General features: G+C 42.8%; 1 protein-coding gene across 1 annotated transcript in view; it reads left to right on the top strand.

Annotated features, from left to right (window-relative positions):
• DNAJC11 (DnaJ heat shock protein family (Hsp40) member C11) overlaps positions 1 to 16117 on the top strand; it is a 524045-nt gene that overhangs the window by 251846 nt on the left and 256082 nt on the right. The window lies entirely within an intron of this gene.

Below are 16117 nucleotides of genomic sequence, written 5' to 3' on the forward strand. Positions count from 1 at the left end.
ATAACCTAGGTTCTAGCTTCTGATTGGTAGCTGCATATATATATACCGATTGTCATTGGTTCCCCCATGTATTCAGTTAGAAACCAGTAGTGCATTGCTGCTCCTTCAACAAATGATACCAAGAAAATTAAACAAAATTTATAATAGAAGTAAACTGGAAAGTTATTTAAAATTGCATGTTCTACCTAAATCATGAAAGAAAAAATTTGGGTTTCATGTCCCTTTAAGGCAGGTATCTGTGCAATATACCAGAGCTTTTATGATGAACTTTTATCAACCCCTCATAGGCGAGCCCTAATACATTTAAAGGGACAGTCTGGTCAAAATTAAAATGCACATAGATGAATAACATATTTGCAATATACATGTATTGCCAAATATGCTTCTAGTAAAAGTTATCACTGTTTTAGTGAGTAAATATGATATACAGTGCAGAAAACAAATATGTTTCATATCCCTTTAAATGTTTCCTGGTATGTTTACGTGTTTTGCAGATGAGCTAAACAATTATTTATATTTGAGCAAGAAGGGGCCTGTGCATTGCCGGAGGGATAGATGCTATACAATTTTACAAGACTTCACATCACTAATTTTTAATGTTTAAAAACCAGTAACGTTTAAACACATCCATTTAAATACGTTCTATAAAACTCTGGAATTGTGTTGCTTCAAAACAGGCCGCACTGGACTAGAAATTCCATCTGTTCATAAGCTAGATACAAGGTTTTAACTGTTATGCTTTTATCGTATTGAAATAAATCATAAAGTTACAATTTCAGCAACTGTAAAATAATTGTTTCATTTTTGAGAATAAATCAAGCCGTTGCCTTATGGAATGTACCTGTGCTAATTAAACACTGCGTTGAATACTTATGCCAGTGGCTCATCCAAGTTCCTAATTAAGAGCATCTTCACCCCCTTAGACAATGACAAGAGCTGATAATATAAATTGTAATTTTCTCTTTCTGTTTATGATTTTGTTGTGACAACCTATGGTGAAAATAAATACAGCAGATTTCTAGTTTGCAGGCATTTCTGCTTTACAACTGGAACATATTCCCTACAACCAGGAATACATTATCCTCTTGAGCTATGAAGGGTTTTAAATCAATCACGGCTTTTAATTTCATTAACAATAAAAGTTGATATTTAGGCCATAAAATCCTAAATTGAAATCTATAGTGAACCATGTCTTACAAATTATATAGTCAGTGTCTTTATGAGGAGCAATTGAAGATCTATATTTTGTTTGTTAAAGGCTAGGAATAGTTCACAGCAAATAGTTTTTTCCTTTTTAATACAGGGAGAGTCCACAGCTGCATTCATTACTTGTGGGAAATACAGAACCTGGCCACCAAGAGGAGGCAAAGACACCCCAGCCAAAGGCTTAAATACCTCCCCCACTTCCCTCATCCCCCAGTCATTTTTTGCCTTTCGTCACAGGAGTTTGGCAGAAAAGTGTCGGAAGATTTTGGAGTAGTTCCTTAGGAAGGGTATCTGCCCTTTGAGATGGGACTGGAGTTTTAAGTAGTCTTCTCAGCCTATCAGTGAGAGCATTGATGAAAGTTAGAGTCTGGAGATGCAGGGAGAGTCTTTCTGCGAAACCATCCAGATTCATATTAACAGCTCCTCCTGCCTGCTTTCTTCACTCAAGTTCATTACAGGGGATTTTTGGTACTATCGACTTAGATGGTTGAGATTGTTGGTGACTTCCGGGGAAGCATGTATATCTCTGTTTGGGGTGATGGTTCCCCCAATAATTCGAGAACATTTTTAAGCCTTGGAGCTTATATTCTTTAATTTGATTATTTTAAGTTTTTCTAACATTTCTGGAACTTGAGAATTTTCTGTTTAGCCCTTGAGTTTAGCCTTTGAGTATTCTGGCAGATACATCATATCCTAGGTGACACACAGGACCTGTTGTGGGTACTATTTAAGTCTGCTCCTTCCATCTACACAGAAGGAGTGTTTGTTTCTCCAACATTGGTGTGTCCGGTCCACGGTGTCATCCATTACTTGTGGGATATTCTCCTCCCCCACAGGGAAAGGCAAGGAGAGCACACAGCAAGAGCTGTCCATATAGTCCCTCCCAGGCTCCGCCCCCCCCAGTCATTCTCCTTGCCGCTCTGAACAAGTAGCATCTCCTCGGGGATGGTGAGGAGTTTGTGGTGTTTAGTTGTAGTTTTTTATTCTTCTATCAAGAGTTTGTTATTTTAAAATAGTGCTGGTATGTACTATTTACTCTGAAACAGAAAGGGATGAAGATTTCTGTTTGTGAGAGGAAGATGATTTTAGCAGACAGTAACTAAAATCGATTGCTGTTTCCACATAGGACTGTTGAGATGAGATAACTTCAGTTGGGGGAAACAGCAGACTTTTCTGCTTAAGGTATGACTAGCCATATTTCTAACAAGAATGTGTAATGCTGGAAGGCTGTCATTTCCCCTCATGGGGACCGGTAAGCCATTTTCTTAGTCTCAAACAGAATAAAGGGCTTATTATGGGCTATAAACTGGTAGACACTTTTAGGGGCTAAATCGATTGCTTTATTTAAGTATTATATGCAGTTTGAAGTTGTATTTCACACTTTTATAACATTGGGGAACGTTTTTAGCACCAGGCACTTGTTAAGACACCTTCCCAGTCAGGAAGGGCCTTTCTCTGTAGTAGGCAGAGCCTCATTTTCGCGCCATTACTGTGCAGTTAATTTTGAGTTCAATACATGCAGCTGCATGTGTGAGGGTCTGGAATCCACTAAAAACGTTCCTAGAAGGCTTCATTTGGTATCATATACCCCAGTGGGATTGGTGAAGTTGCAGCAAAGGCTGTGGCTGGGACTGTAAGGGGGTTAAAATTAAAAACGGCTCCGGTTTCCACATTTTAAGGATTAACAGCTTGAAAATTGGGGTGCAATACTTTGAATGTATTAAGACACTGTGGTGAAAATTTGGTAAAGATTGGATAATTCCTTCATAGTTTTTCACATATTCAGTAATAAAGTGTGCCCTGTTTAACATTTAAAGAGACAGTAACGGTTTTGTTTTAAAACAGTTTTTGTGCTTTATTAACCAGTTTAAGCCTGTTTAACATGTCTGTACCTTCAGATAGATCATGTTCTGTATGTATGGTAGCCAATGTAGTTCCCCATTCAAATATAGTGTGATAATTGTGCCATTTCGTCCAAACAAAGTAAGGACAGAACTGTCACAAATTGTAAAGTTGCCCAGGATGATTCCTCAGATGAAGGAAGTAGACATAGTTCTACATCATCTCCTTCTGTGTCTATACCAGTTATGCCCGCGCAGGCGACCCCTAGTACTTCTAGCCCGCCAATGCTTGTTACTATGCAGTAATTGACGGCAGTAATGGATAACTCCATAGCTAATATTTTATCCAAAATGCCAGCATTTCAGAGAGAGCGCGATTGCTCTGTTTTAAACACTGTAGAGCAGGAGGGCGCTGATGATAATTTTTCTGTCATACCCTCACACCAATCTGAAGTGGCAGTGAGGGAGGGTTTGTCAGATGGGGAAATTTCTGATACAGGAAGAATTTCTCAGCAGGCAGAACCTGATGTTGTGACATTTAAATTTAAATTAGAGCATCTCCGCGCATTACTTAAGGAGGTACTATCTACTCTGGATGATTGTGACAATCTGGTCAACCCAGAAAAATTGTGCAAGATGGACAGTTCCTTGAGGTCCCGGTGCACCCTGATGCTTTTCCGATACCTAAACGGGTGGCGGACATAGTGAATAAGGAGTGGGAGAAGCCAGGCATACCTTTTGTCCCTCCTCCTATATTTAAGAAATTGTTCCCTATGGTCGACCCCAGGAAGGACACATGGCAAACAGTCCCTAAGGTCGAGGGGGAGTTTTCTACTCTAGCCAAGCGCACGACCATTCCTATTGAGGACAATTGTGCTTTCAAAGATCCTATGGATAAAAAATTGGAGGGTTTGCTTAAAAAGATTTTTGTACAGCAAGGTTACCTCCTTCAACCTATTTCGTGCATTATTCCTGTCACTACAGCGGCGTGGTTCTGGTTCGAGGAACTGGAAAAGTCGCTCAGTAGGGAGACTCCGTATGAGGAAGTCATGGACAGAATTCACGCACTTAAGTTAGCTAATTCCTTTATTTTAGACGCCGCTTTGCAGTTAGCAAGGTTAGCGGCAAAAAATTCAGGGTTTACAATTGTGGCGCGCAGAGCGCTCTGGCTAAAGTCTTGGTCGGCGGATGTATCTTCCAAGACAAAATTGCTTAATACCCCTTTCAAAGGTAAGACCCCTTTTGTGCCAGAATTGAAAGAGATTATTCCAGTCATCACTGGGGGAAAGGGCCATGCCCTCCCACAAGATAAACCTTTCAAGGCTAAGAATAAGTCCAATTTTCGTTCCTTTCGCAATTTCAGGAACGGACCGGCTTCCAACTCGGCAGCCTCTAGACAAGAGGGTAACACTTCCCAGACTAAACCAGCTTGGAAATCAATGCAAGGCTGGAACAAGGGTAAACAGGCCAAGAAACCTGCTGCTGCTACCAAGACAGCATGAAGAGGTAGCCCCCGATCCGGAACCGGATCTAGTAGGGGGCAGACTCTCTCTCTTTGCTCAGGCTTGGGCAAGAGATGTTCAGGATCCCTGGGCACTAGAAATAGTCTCTCAGGGTTATCTTCTAGAATTCAAGGAACTACCCCCAAGGGGAAGGTTCCACATGTCTCACTTATCTTCAAACCAAGTAAAGAGACAGGCATTCTTACATTGTGTAGAAGACCTGTTAAAGATGGGAGTGATACTCCCAGTTCCAACTATGGAACAAGGTCAGGGGTTTTACTCAAATCTGTTTGTAGTTCCCAAAAAAAAAAAAAAAAAAAAGAGGGAACTTTCAGACCAATTCTGGATTTAAAAATTCTAAACAAATTTCTCAGAGTGCCATCGTTCAAAATGGAAACTATTCGAGCGAACGATTTTACTTACAATCCAGGAGGGTCAATTTATGACTACCGTGGATCTAGATGATGTGTATCTGCATATTCCTATCCACAAAGATCATCATCAGTTCCTAAGGTTCGCCTTTCTGGACAAACATTACCTATTGTGGCTCTCCCATTCGGACTAGCCACTGCTCCAAGGATTTTCACAAAGGTGATCGGGTCCCTTCTAGCGGTTCTAAGACCCAGGGGCATTGCAGTGGCACCTTACTTGGACGACATCCTAATTCAAGCGTCGTCTCTTTCAAAGACAAAGGCTCACACATTGTTCTAGCCTTTCTCAGATCTCACGGGTGGTAGGTGAACATAGAAAAATGTTCCCCGTCTCCGTCAACAAGAGTCCCTTTCTTGGGAACAATAATAGATTCTTTAGAAATGAAGATTTTCCTGACAGATGTCAGAGAGTCAAAGCTTCTAAACGCTTGTCAAGTTCTTCACTCTGTTCTACGGCCTTCCATAGCTCAGTGCATGGAAGTAGTAGGGTTGATGGTTGCAGCAATGGACATAGTTCCTTTTGCGCAAATTCATCTAAGACCATTACAACTGTGCATGCTCAAACAGTGGAATGGGGACTATACAGACTTGTCTCCAGTGATTCAAGTAGATCAGAAGACCAGAGACTCACTCCGTTGGTGGCTGACTCAGGATCACCTGTCCCAGGGAATGAGCTTCCGCAGACCAGAGTGGGTCATTGTCACGACCGACGCCAGTCTATTAGGCTGGGGCGCGGTCTGGGATTCCCTGAAAGCTCAGGGTCTATGGTCTCGGGAATAGTCTCTTCTCCCGATAAACATCCTGGAACTGAGAGCGATATTCAATGCTCTCCGGGCTTGGCCTCAACTAGCAAAGGCCAGATTCATAAGATTCCAATCAGACAACATGACGACTGTTGCTTACTTCAACCATCAGGGGGGAACAAGGAGTTCCCTGGCGATGAGAGAGGTGACCAAGATCATCAAATGGGCGGAGGATCACTCCTACCACCTGTCTGCGATCCACATCCCAGGAGTGGAAAACTGGGAGGCGGATTATCTGAGTCGTCAGACCTTTCATCCGGGGGAGTGGGAACTCCACCCGGAGGTGTTTGCCCAGTTGACCCAATTATGGGGCATTCCAGACATGGATCTGATGGCGTCTCGTCAGAACTTCAAGGTTCCTTGCTACGGGTCCAGATCCAGGGATCCCAAGGCGACTCTAGTGGATGCATTAGTGGCGCCTTGGACTTTCAACCTAGCTTATGCGTTTCCACCGTTCCTTCTCATTCCCAGGCTGGTAGCCAGGATCAAACAGGAGAAGGCCTCAGTGATTTTGATAGCTCCTTCGTGGCCACGCAGGACTTGGTATGCAGACCTGGTGAATATGTCATCGGCTCCACCATGGAAGCTACCTTTGAGACAGGATCTTCTAGTACAAGGTCCATTCGAACATCCAAATCTAGTTTCTCTCCAGCTGACTGCTTGGAAATTGAACGCTTGATTTTGTCTAAGCGTGGGTTTTCGGATTCTGTGATAGATACTCTGGTACAAGCCAGAAAACCTGTGACTAGAAAGATTACCATAAAATATGGAAAAGATATATCTGTTGGTGTGAATCCAAGGGATTCTCATGGAGTAAGATTAAAATTCCTAGGATCCTTTCCTTTCTCCAAGAAGGTTTGGATAAGGGATTATCAGCGAGTTCTCTAAAAGGACAGATTTCTGCTTTATCTGTCTTGTTACACAAACGACTGGCAGCTGTGCCAGATGTTCAAGCTTTTGTTTAGGCTTTGGTCAGGATCAAGCCTGTTTACAGACCCTTGACTCCTCCCTGGAGTCTAAATTTGGTTCTTTCAGTTCTTCAAGGGGTTCCGTTTGAACCCTTACATTCCATAGATATCAAGTTGTTATCTTGGAAAGTTCTGTTTTTGGTTGCTATTCTTCTGCTAGAAGAGTTTCTGCATTATCTGCTCTGCAGTGTAATCCGCCCTATCTGGTGTTCCATTCAGATAAGGTTGTTTTGCGTACTAAACCTGGTTTCCTTCCAAAGGTTGTTTCCAACAAGAATATTAACCAGGAAATAGTTGTGCCTTCTTTGTGTCCGAATCCAGTTTCAAAGAAGGAACGCTTGTTACACAATTTAGATGTAGTCCGTGCTTTAAAGTTCTATTTAGAAGCAACAAAGGATTTCAGACAAACGTCTTCTCTGTAGTTTATTCTGGCAAGAGGAGAGGTCAAAAAAGCTACTGCTACCTCTCTTTCCTTTTGGCTGAAAAGCATCATACGATTGGCTTACGAGACTGCCGGACGGCAGCCTCCTGAACGAATCACAGCTCACTCTACTAGGGCTGTGGCTTCCACATGGGCCTTCAAGAACGAGGCTTCTGTTCATCAGATATGTAAGGCAGCGACCTGGTCTTCTCTGCACACTTTGTCCAAATTCTACAAATTTGATACTTTTGCTTCTTCGGAGGCTATTTTTGGGAGAAAGGTTTTGCAAGCCGTGGTGCCTTCTGTTTAGGTAACCTGATTTGCTCCCTCCCTTCATCCGTGTCCTAAAGCTTTGGTATTGGTTCCCACAAGTAATGGATGACACCGTGGACCGGACACACCAATGTTGGAGAAAACAGAATTTATGCTTACCTGATAAATTACTTTCTCCAACGGTGTGTCCGGTCCACGGTCCGCCCTGGTTTTTTAATCAGGTTTGAAGAATTTCTTTCTCTACACTACAGTCACCACGGCACACTATAGTTTCTCCTTTTTTTCTCCTAACCGTCGGTCGAATGACTGGGGGGGCGGAGCCTGGGAGGGACTATATGGACAGCTCTTGCTGTGTGCTCTCCTTGCCTTTCCCTGTGGGGGAGGAGAATATCCCACAAGTAATGGATGACACCGTGGACCGGACACACCGTTGGAGAAAGTAATTTATCAGGTAAGCATAAATTCTGTTTTTTCTAGCTTCCAGCCCAGGCACAGCAGGTTTATCTATCCTAGAGAACAGGCTGGACCTGTTTTAGGTATTATCTTGGATGGGTGCTTGATTCTGGATCTAGGGGTCCTAGAGGCCAGAGCTAGGCTTCTTTTTTGGGCAGTCTCTCTTCTCTTGGTTTGCAGAGAGAGGGAAGTTTTTGTGGTGACTTTGGAGTCATTGTCCTGGTATCTATTGCACTGTGGGAATATTTTCTTTCCACTGTTGGAACAGGGTCCAATAAGGGGAGGGACTTCCCGTCCTAATTAGGTTCTATGATTTTTAAGCTAAACTTATTAGTTCATCTTTTTTGCCGGAAAATGTAAGTCTCTCTCTTCCCTTTGTTCAGAAGGATGTCTTTCCTGTTTCATCCTTTTGATCAAATCCGGTTCTTAGGAACCATATCTTCCAGTAGACCTCGTTCTGATACTAGGTTTCCTTTTGGGGATCTGGGGTTTAATGTGGCAGTATTCTGCTTCCAGATGTTACAGTAGCTCCTGGGTCCTTGGCATTTCTGGTTTTCTAACCATCGGCTGTTAAGAGACTTTTAGGGATTCTCTCTTGTCTTTTTGATCCTCAGAGTGGGATCTAGACTTGAGTATCTTGTGTAGACACCAGGGTGGATCTTGGATTTTGTTTTGTCTTACGAACAGAATCTTTTTTTCCTGGGATCTTGCAAATTTCCTCATCAGGTTTTGTCCTCTAGTCCTCCTTCTGGCCTTCGTTGGCACTGGGGTGAAGCGTAATATAGCCAGCCGAGGCCGGGTCTTTGGCAAGATGTTGTTTTTTCAAGGGTTTTTTCTTTATTTTCCTCCAGGATGATCTAGAGAAGGGCCTTCCTAGCTAGTTATGGCTCAAGCAGTCCTTTTTGGGACTGCTAGCTGTCATAACCTGAGGGTTACCTTAGCTGCCTAGCATGTGGAAGGTTGTGCTTTGAATCTTGCTGCAGTCCTTGCTTCTTGAATGAGGGCTCGCAAGCAGTTTTTCAATTCCCTGTTTGTTTTTCTGTTTTCAGAGGATCATTGATCTTTCAGGTGTTTAGTTCTTTTGCTCCGTCTGGAGTTTAACCTTTATTTTTAGGGGGTTGCATCGGGTTACTTTTGTTCCCGTGCAGGAGGTGGTCTTTGAATTCTTTTCGTCAAATTATTTCTACATGCCATAGTCCCTGTGTTGCAATCTTGCAATACGTACTCCTTAAAGGAGTCTACTTTTTATTAAGACTTTGTTACGAGATTTGTTAGGGTTTTCTCCCTAAGATTCTTTTTTTATATGTCATTTCCCTTTCTAAATGGGAAAGGGTTTTTTCCCCTATCAGGGAATCAGGCCTTGCTGTTCTTTTTAGACTTTGGAGGCTAAGTTGCCTTCTTTATTTTAGGGGAGGGGTGTTTTGTTCGCTTGACCTAGGGGTCAGCGGGACACTAGCCTCCTCAGAGGTTATGACTCAGTTTGAGAGCAGTGACGTCATCTTGGGTCTCATGAGATCTCTATGGTTCTGATTGTTGAGCGGCTATCAGGTCCTCCTAGCATTCTTTTTCTTTTTTACTTCTGCTGAAGCAGCCTTCGGGAGAATTGGTTTGTTGCAGGCTGTGGTGCCCTTAGATTTGGGCCGCCTCTTCTTTCCCTCCCGTTAGCATTCAGTGTCCTCTGTAGCTTGTGTATAATTCCCCACAAGTAATGAATGCAGCTGTGGACTCTCCCTGTATTAAGAAGAAAAATATAAATTATGCTTACCAGATATAATTTCCTTTCCTTCTGTACAGGGAGGGCTGCCCTAAATTTAATTTGTTTTTCTTCTGGCACCTTTTTCACCCTGTTATTTCTCCTACTGTTCCTTGTTCCCTCGGCAGAATGACTGGGGATGAGGGAAGTGGGGGAGGTATTTAAGCCTTTGGTTGGGGTGTCTTTGCTTACTCCTGGTGGCCAGGTTCTGTATTTCCTACAAGTAATGAATGCCACTGTGGACTCTCCCTGTACAGAAGGAAAGGAAATTATCTGCTAAGCATAATTTATGTTTTCTCTATACTGTCTGGGTCATAGGAGGTGGTGAGTGCCCCAGCCATAGGGGGTATAAGGTGCCGGTTGTTTTTCTTTGATTTAATTAGGGTTACCTAGTTATGGAGGATTCTGATTTTTTTAGAGGGGGATCCCCCTACGACAGAATTCGATACTTGTGTATATTGTGAGGAGGCCCGGGTAGTCCAGCCCTCTCAATTATGTTCCGTATGCCGCAACAGGGTGTTTTCATCAACCAATGTTGAGATGTTAGATACCACTGAGCCTTCTGCCTCTGAGGACTCTTCGTCCCGTGATTTGTGTCCCCTAGAGTCATCTGATCCTACACATGCAGCTTCCCCTGGCACCACTAATCCTCCGCCTGGAGGGGGGGCTTTTTCCACCAGACGTTACTGCGCAGTTCTGTATGGCCATGTTTGCGGCCTTATTGGTTTTGCCTCGTACTGCTATGCGCAAACGAAGGGTTAATCCATGCATTCCTTCCCAGGGAGCATTGCGTAAATTGATGGTTGTATCTGATCAGTCATCTGGGGATGCGGTTCTCTCTGAGGCTTCAGAGGACGGACCTCCTGGGTCAGAGCCTTCTGTTTCTATTCCTCCGGCAGAGGAGGATTTCGCCTTTAGATTTAGAGTGGCATGTCTGCGCTTGCTTCTGAGAGAAGTTTTGGCGATATTAGAGATTCCTAGTACTGATCTGCCAGTCGAATCTCAGATCTCTAAATCAGATAGCGAACTTGATTAAGACGGGTGGAGAAGGATGGAGATCCTATTCCTTTTGTCTATTTCCTTTTTAGAATCCCAGTTCCGGGCTGTATGGGGGGTTGTGTTGTTGCACATCACTACTTGGCTGTCACTTTTTTGTGCTCTTGCCTATTGTTTTTTCTTTTCCATTTAAGGATAGTTTATTCTTAGAGCTCTTGGTTATTGAGGAAACTCTTTTTAGAAAGATGGTTCGTCATACGGGATATTTATGTATTGACGACTTAGGTTGCCGCACTTTCTGGAAACTTCCTGTTGAAGCACCTCTGTCTCAATTCGGGGTGATATTTCCCTCGATATTTTCAAGAAAGTATTAAGCCATTGGAGCTTATAATTCCTTATCTGGATTATTCACAGACTGCTAGCCCTAAGATAGGGCTTCAGGTTTTTTCTGTTTAGACCTTGACTTCTAAGTCTGCTCTTTCCTTCTTCTTCAGTGAGTTAATTTGGTTCCACTATTCTGCGTTTTTTTACCGTTTTGATGACCTGAGCTATCCAGGTGGTTTTGGAGCCGACTCAGTCCTGGAATAAGTCCAGGCAGTGCAGGCCCAGCTAACATAGATGACAGGAGGGACCTGTTTCAGGTCCTATCTTGGATCGCGTTGGGGACTGACTATTGCCTTTTTTTTCAGGCGCTTGATTCAGGATCGTATAGGATCCATGGGTCCTAGAGGTCAGAGCTAGGCTTCAAATAATCCAGCCTTCCAGGGCAGTTTTTCCTTCTCTTGATCCTGTCTTTTCGACAGAGAGAGGGAAGCCTTTCAGGTGGGTGTGAGTTTTTGTTCTCTTTTGGAGTCATTGCCTATCGCAGTGTGAGGTTTGGGATGTTATTCAAACCGCTGTTGTTTCATGGTCCGTTAGAGGGAGGGAACTCCTGTATTTGAGTCCTATAGTTCTAAAGCAAAACTTATCATGTCTCCTTGTTCCAGAGGGAGACTATAAGGTACATTTAACCTTTTGTACGGGAGGAGCAGTGCAGGATCACTGTCGAGGATGGATATCATACCTTTTGATTCCTCCTTTGGGAACTTTCTGGTTCCTAAGGCCCGGCACTTCTAGTACTTTTTTTTTTAGGGGGGTGGGGTGGTGGCTAGAATCCAGATCTAACAGTAGCTTCCCTTGTCTTGACGATTCTGGTTTATTTACTATTGTCTCTTCTGATAGAAACCTTTAGGGTTTTCATCTGTCTGCCTCGATCTTCAGAGATGGATCTGGATCTTCAGGAAATCTTTCCTGCTCTGAGGGTTTAGTCTACTGGGTTCGTCCCAGTGTAGGGATTCTAGTCGGTCTTACTTTTGCTGGCTTGGATCTCCTTCTGAGGACGAGAGACTCCCTATAGTTAAGGGGAAGTATCTCGGGTTTGGTAGTCTTAGCCGAAGAGAAGGTTTTACTGAGAGGTTATGGTCCTCTCCTTAAAGCACGTAAGCTGGTCCCTCGTCATCTATCATAGGTGTGGAGGACCCCTTCGGCTGTAAAGAGCGTGGTTCGTCCTGGCTCACTATTCAGGCCTGCCAGGATTCTTTCCTTCCTCCAGGATGATCTGGAGAAGGGCCTCTTAGCTAGTTCCTTGTTGGGGCAGTTTTGGCACTGTCTGTTTTTTTCAGCTTCAGAGGCTTGTTGAGCTTCTGGACGTACAGTTTTCTTTTGTTAAGTGTATCCAGTCCACGGATCATCCATTACTTATGGAATATATTCTCCTTCCCAACAGGAAGTTGCAAGAGTCCACCCACAGCAAAGCTGCTATATAGCTCCTCCCCTAACTGCCATATTCAGTCATTCTCTTGCAAGCCTCAACATAGATAGGAGGTCGTGAGAGTCTGTGGTGATTTATACTTAGTTTATTCTTCAATCAAAAGTTTGTTATTTTTAAATGGCACCGGAGTGTGCTGTTTATCTCAGGCAGTATTTGGAAGAAGAATCTGCCTGCGTTTTTCTATGATCTTAGCAGACGTAACTGAGATCCATTTGCTGTTCTCACACATTCTGAGGAGTGAGGTACTTCAGAGGGGGAATGGCGTGCAGGTTTTCCTGCAGATAAGGTATGTGCAGTAAAATATTTTTCTAGGAATGGAATTGAAAATACTGCTGATACCGAAGTAATGTAAGTAAAGCCTTAAATGCAGCGATAGCGACTGGTATCAGGCTTATTAATAGAGATACATACTCTTATAAAAATGCGTTTTAAAACGTTTGCTGGCATGTTTAATCGTTTTTTAACGTACATTGGTGATAACACTGTAATGTTGGTATAGCCTTAAATGCAGTAAAAGCGACTGGTATCAGGCTTAGTAATAGAGATACATACTCTTGTAAAAATGTGTTTTAAAACGTTTGCTGGCATGTTTAATCGTTTTTTAACATATGTTTGGTGATAAAACTTATTGGGGCCTAAGTTTTTTTCCACATGGCTGGCTTAAATTTTGCATAGAAACAGTTAACTGAAGCTTCCCACTGTTGTAATATGAGTGGGAGGGGCCTAATTTAGCGTTTTTTTGCGCAGTTGAAATTACAAAATGAATTATCCAGATTCCCTCAGCAGTCCCATGAATACTACAGGACATTTCTAAAGGGCTAAAAAGACTTCCAAAATCGTTTTTAGGGAAGGTAATCCACAGCTCTGCTGTGGCAGTTTTGTTGTGTCTGTTTTTAAAAAAAACGTCTGTCGTTTTTTTTTTTTTTTTATCTGTTTTTTGCATTAAGGGGTTAATCATCCATTTGCAAGTGGGTGCAATGCTCTGTTACCTTATTACATGTACTGTAAAAATTTCGTTTGTTTTGCTGCCTTTTTTTCACTGTTTTTCAAATTTTGACAAAATTTGTTTCTCTTAAAGGCACAGTAACGTTTTATATATTTGCTTGTTAACTTGATTTAAAGTGTTTTCCAAGCTTATTAGTCTCATTATTAGTCTGTTCTAACATGTCTGACATAGAGGAAGCTCTGTGTTCATTATGTTTTAAGGCCATGGTGGAACCCCATCTTAGAATGTGTACCAGATGTACTGATTTCATGTTAAACAATAAAGATCATTTTTTGTCTTTAAAAACATTATCACCAGAGGATTCTGTCGTGGGGGTAGTTATGCCGACTAACTCTCCCCACGTGTCAGACCTTTTGACTCCCGCTTTAGGGACTCACGCTCAAATGGCGCCAAGTACATCAAGGGCACCCATAGCGTTTATTTTACCAGGGGATTCTGTCGAGGGGAAAGTTATGCCGATTAACTCTCCCCACGTGTCAGACCCTTCGACTCCCGCTTCAGGGACTCACGCTCAAATGGCGCCAAGTACATCAAGGGCGTCCATAGCGTTTATTTGACAAAACATGGCAAAGGTGGTGATTAATACTCTGGCAGCAGTATTAGTCAGACTACCTGAAATTAAAGGAAAGCAGATAGCTCTGGGGGTAGATACAGAGCATACAGACGCTTTAAGAACCATGTATGATACTACCTCACAATATGCTTAGTCTGTGGGTGATTTTTTTTTGACTCAGGGAAGATGATTTAACCTGATTCTGATATTTCTACATTTAAAATGTATGCTTGAGAACCTCCACTTGTTGCTCAGGGAGGCTTTGGCTGCTCTGATTGAATGTGTACAATCGCAGGGCCAGAGAAATTGTGTAGACTGGATAAATAATATGCAGTGCCGGTGTGTACTGATGTTTTTCCAATACCTAAAGAGGTTTACTAAAAATTTTTTTTAATAAGGAATGGGATAGACCAGGTGTGCCGTTCTCTTCCCCTCCTATTTTTTAGAAGAATGTTTTCTAATAGTTACCACCACGGGACTTCTGGCAGACAGTTCCTAAGGTGGAGAGAAGAGTTTCTACTCTAGCTAAGCGTACCACTACCTCTGGCGAGGACAGTTGTGCTTTTTAGATCCAATGGATAAAAAATGTTTATTCAACAGGGTTTTATCCTGCAGCCCCTTGCATACATTGCTTCTGTCACTGCTGCTGCGGCGTTCTGGGTTGAGTCTCTTGATGAGGCTTTACAGTTAGCGACTCCATTGGATGAATATATTTGACAAGCTTATGCTAGCCAATTCCTTTGTTTTCTGATGCCTTTGTTCATTTGACTAGACCAGAGCTTTCCAAACTTTTTATGTTGGTGACACACTTTTTAGACCTGCATCATTTCGCGACACAGTAATTCAGTTGTACTAGCAAAAAGGAGGTTAAACTAACTTGTTTTAAGAGATACGGACACATACATGAATTATATAATAATGAAATGTATTTACAAGTAACAGTATGTATGTGCAAGAATTAAAAAAAAACTTTAATAACACAAATAGCTACTTGATATTTTAATGGGATGTATGAGGTTAATGGGATGAACACAATTTCTGAATATTTGGTGGAATATTAGATAAAGACACTCGCATTTCATCAAGCATTTCTTAAGCTTCCACTTCCTATCCATACATCAAGAGCAGGAGCAGCAATGCACTACTGGGAGCTAGTTCCAAAAAAAACCCCACTGACTTCAGCTCAGCATTTAAGCTGCCGCCCTCAGAGCTCGGTGAGTCCGATTGACTACTGCCCGCGCTGCAAACACACTGCTCTCCCACTCACTGACTACACATGCAGTCACGAGCCGATTAAGGAGACTACACATGCAGTCACGAGCCAATGTGCCGCCAATGGTAATAGTTTCAGTTCCCACTGAGCTGCGCCAATAGGTTAAGATGATCTGTGTCCCCCCAAGGCATCAATCACGTGTCAACCATGTGATATGCATAGCAGGCAGGCGGAAAGTCAGAAACCAAAAAAAAAAAAAAATTGTGCTGAAACAGGGACACACCTACACACTGCTGCCGACACACTAGTGTGTCCCGACACACAGTTTGGAAAGCACTGGACTAGACTAACAGCTAAGAATTCTGTTTTTTACTATACTGGCGCGCAGAGCGCTATGGCTTATATCATGGTCAGCTGTCGTGACTTTTATAAATAAGCTACTTAACTTCCCTTCAAGGGGCAGACCCTATTCGGGCCTGGTTTGAAGGAGATTATTGCTTATATCACTGGAGGAAAAGGTCATGCCCTTCCTCAGGATAGGAATCAAGGGCCAAAAATGGTCTAATTTTCGTGCCTTTTAAAACTTCAGGGCAGGTGTGGCATCCACTTCCTCTAAGGCAAAACAAGAGGGAATTTTTGCTCAGTCCAAGGCGGTCTGGAGACAATTGGACCTGGAACAAAGATAAGCAGGCCAAGGAGCCTGCTGCTGCCTCTAAGGCAGCATGAAGGAACGGACCCCTATCCGGTAACGGATCCTATAGGGGGCAGACTTTCATTCTTTGCCCGGGCGTGGGAAGAGATGCCCAGGATCCCTAGGCATTGGAATTTATATCCCAGAGATATCTTCTGGATTTCAAAGATTCCCCCCCAAAAAAGGGGAGATTTCGC

This window comes from Bombina bombina, chromosome 8 (genome assembly GCF_027579735.1).
Source record: "Bombina bombina isolate aBomBom1 chromosome 8, aBomBom1.pri, whole genome shotgun sequence".
NCBI lineage: Eukaryota > Metazoa > Chordata > Amphibia > Anura > Bombinatoridae > Bombina > Bombina bombina.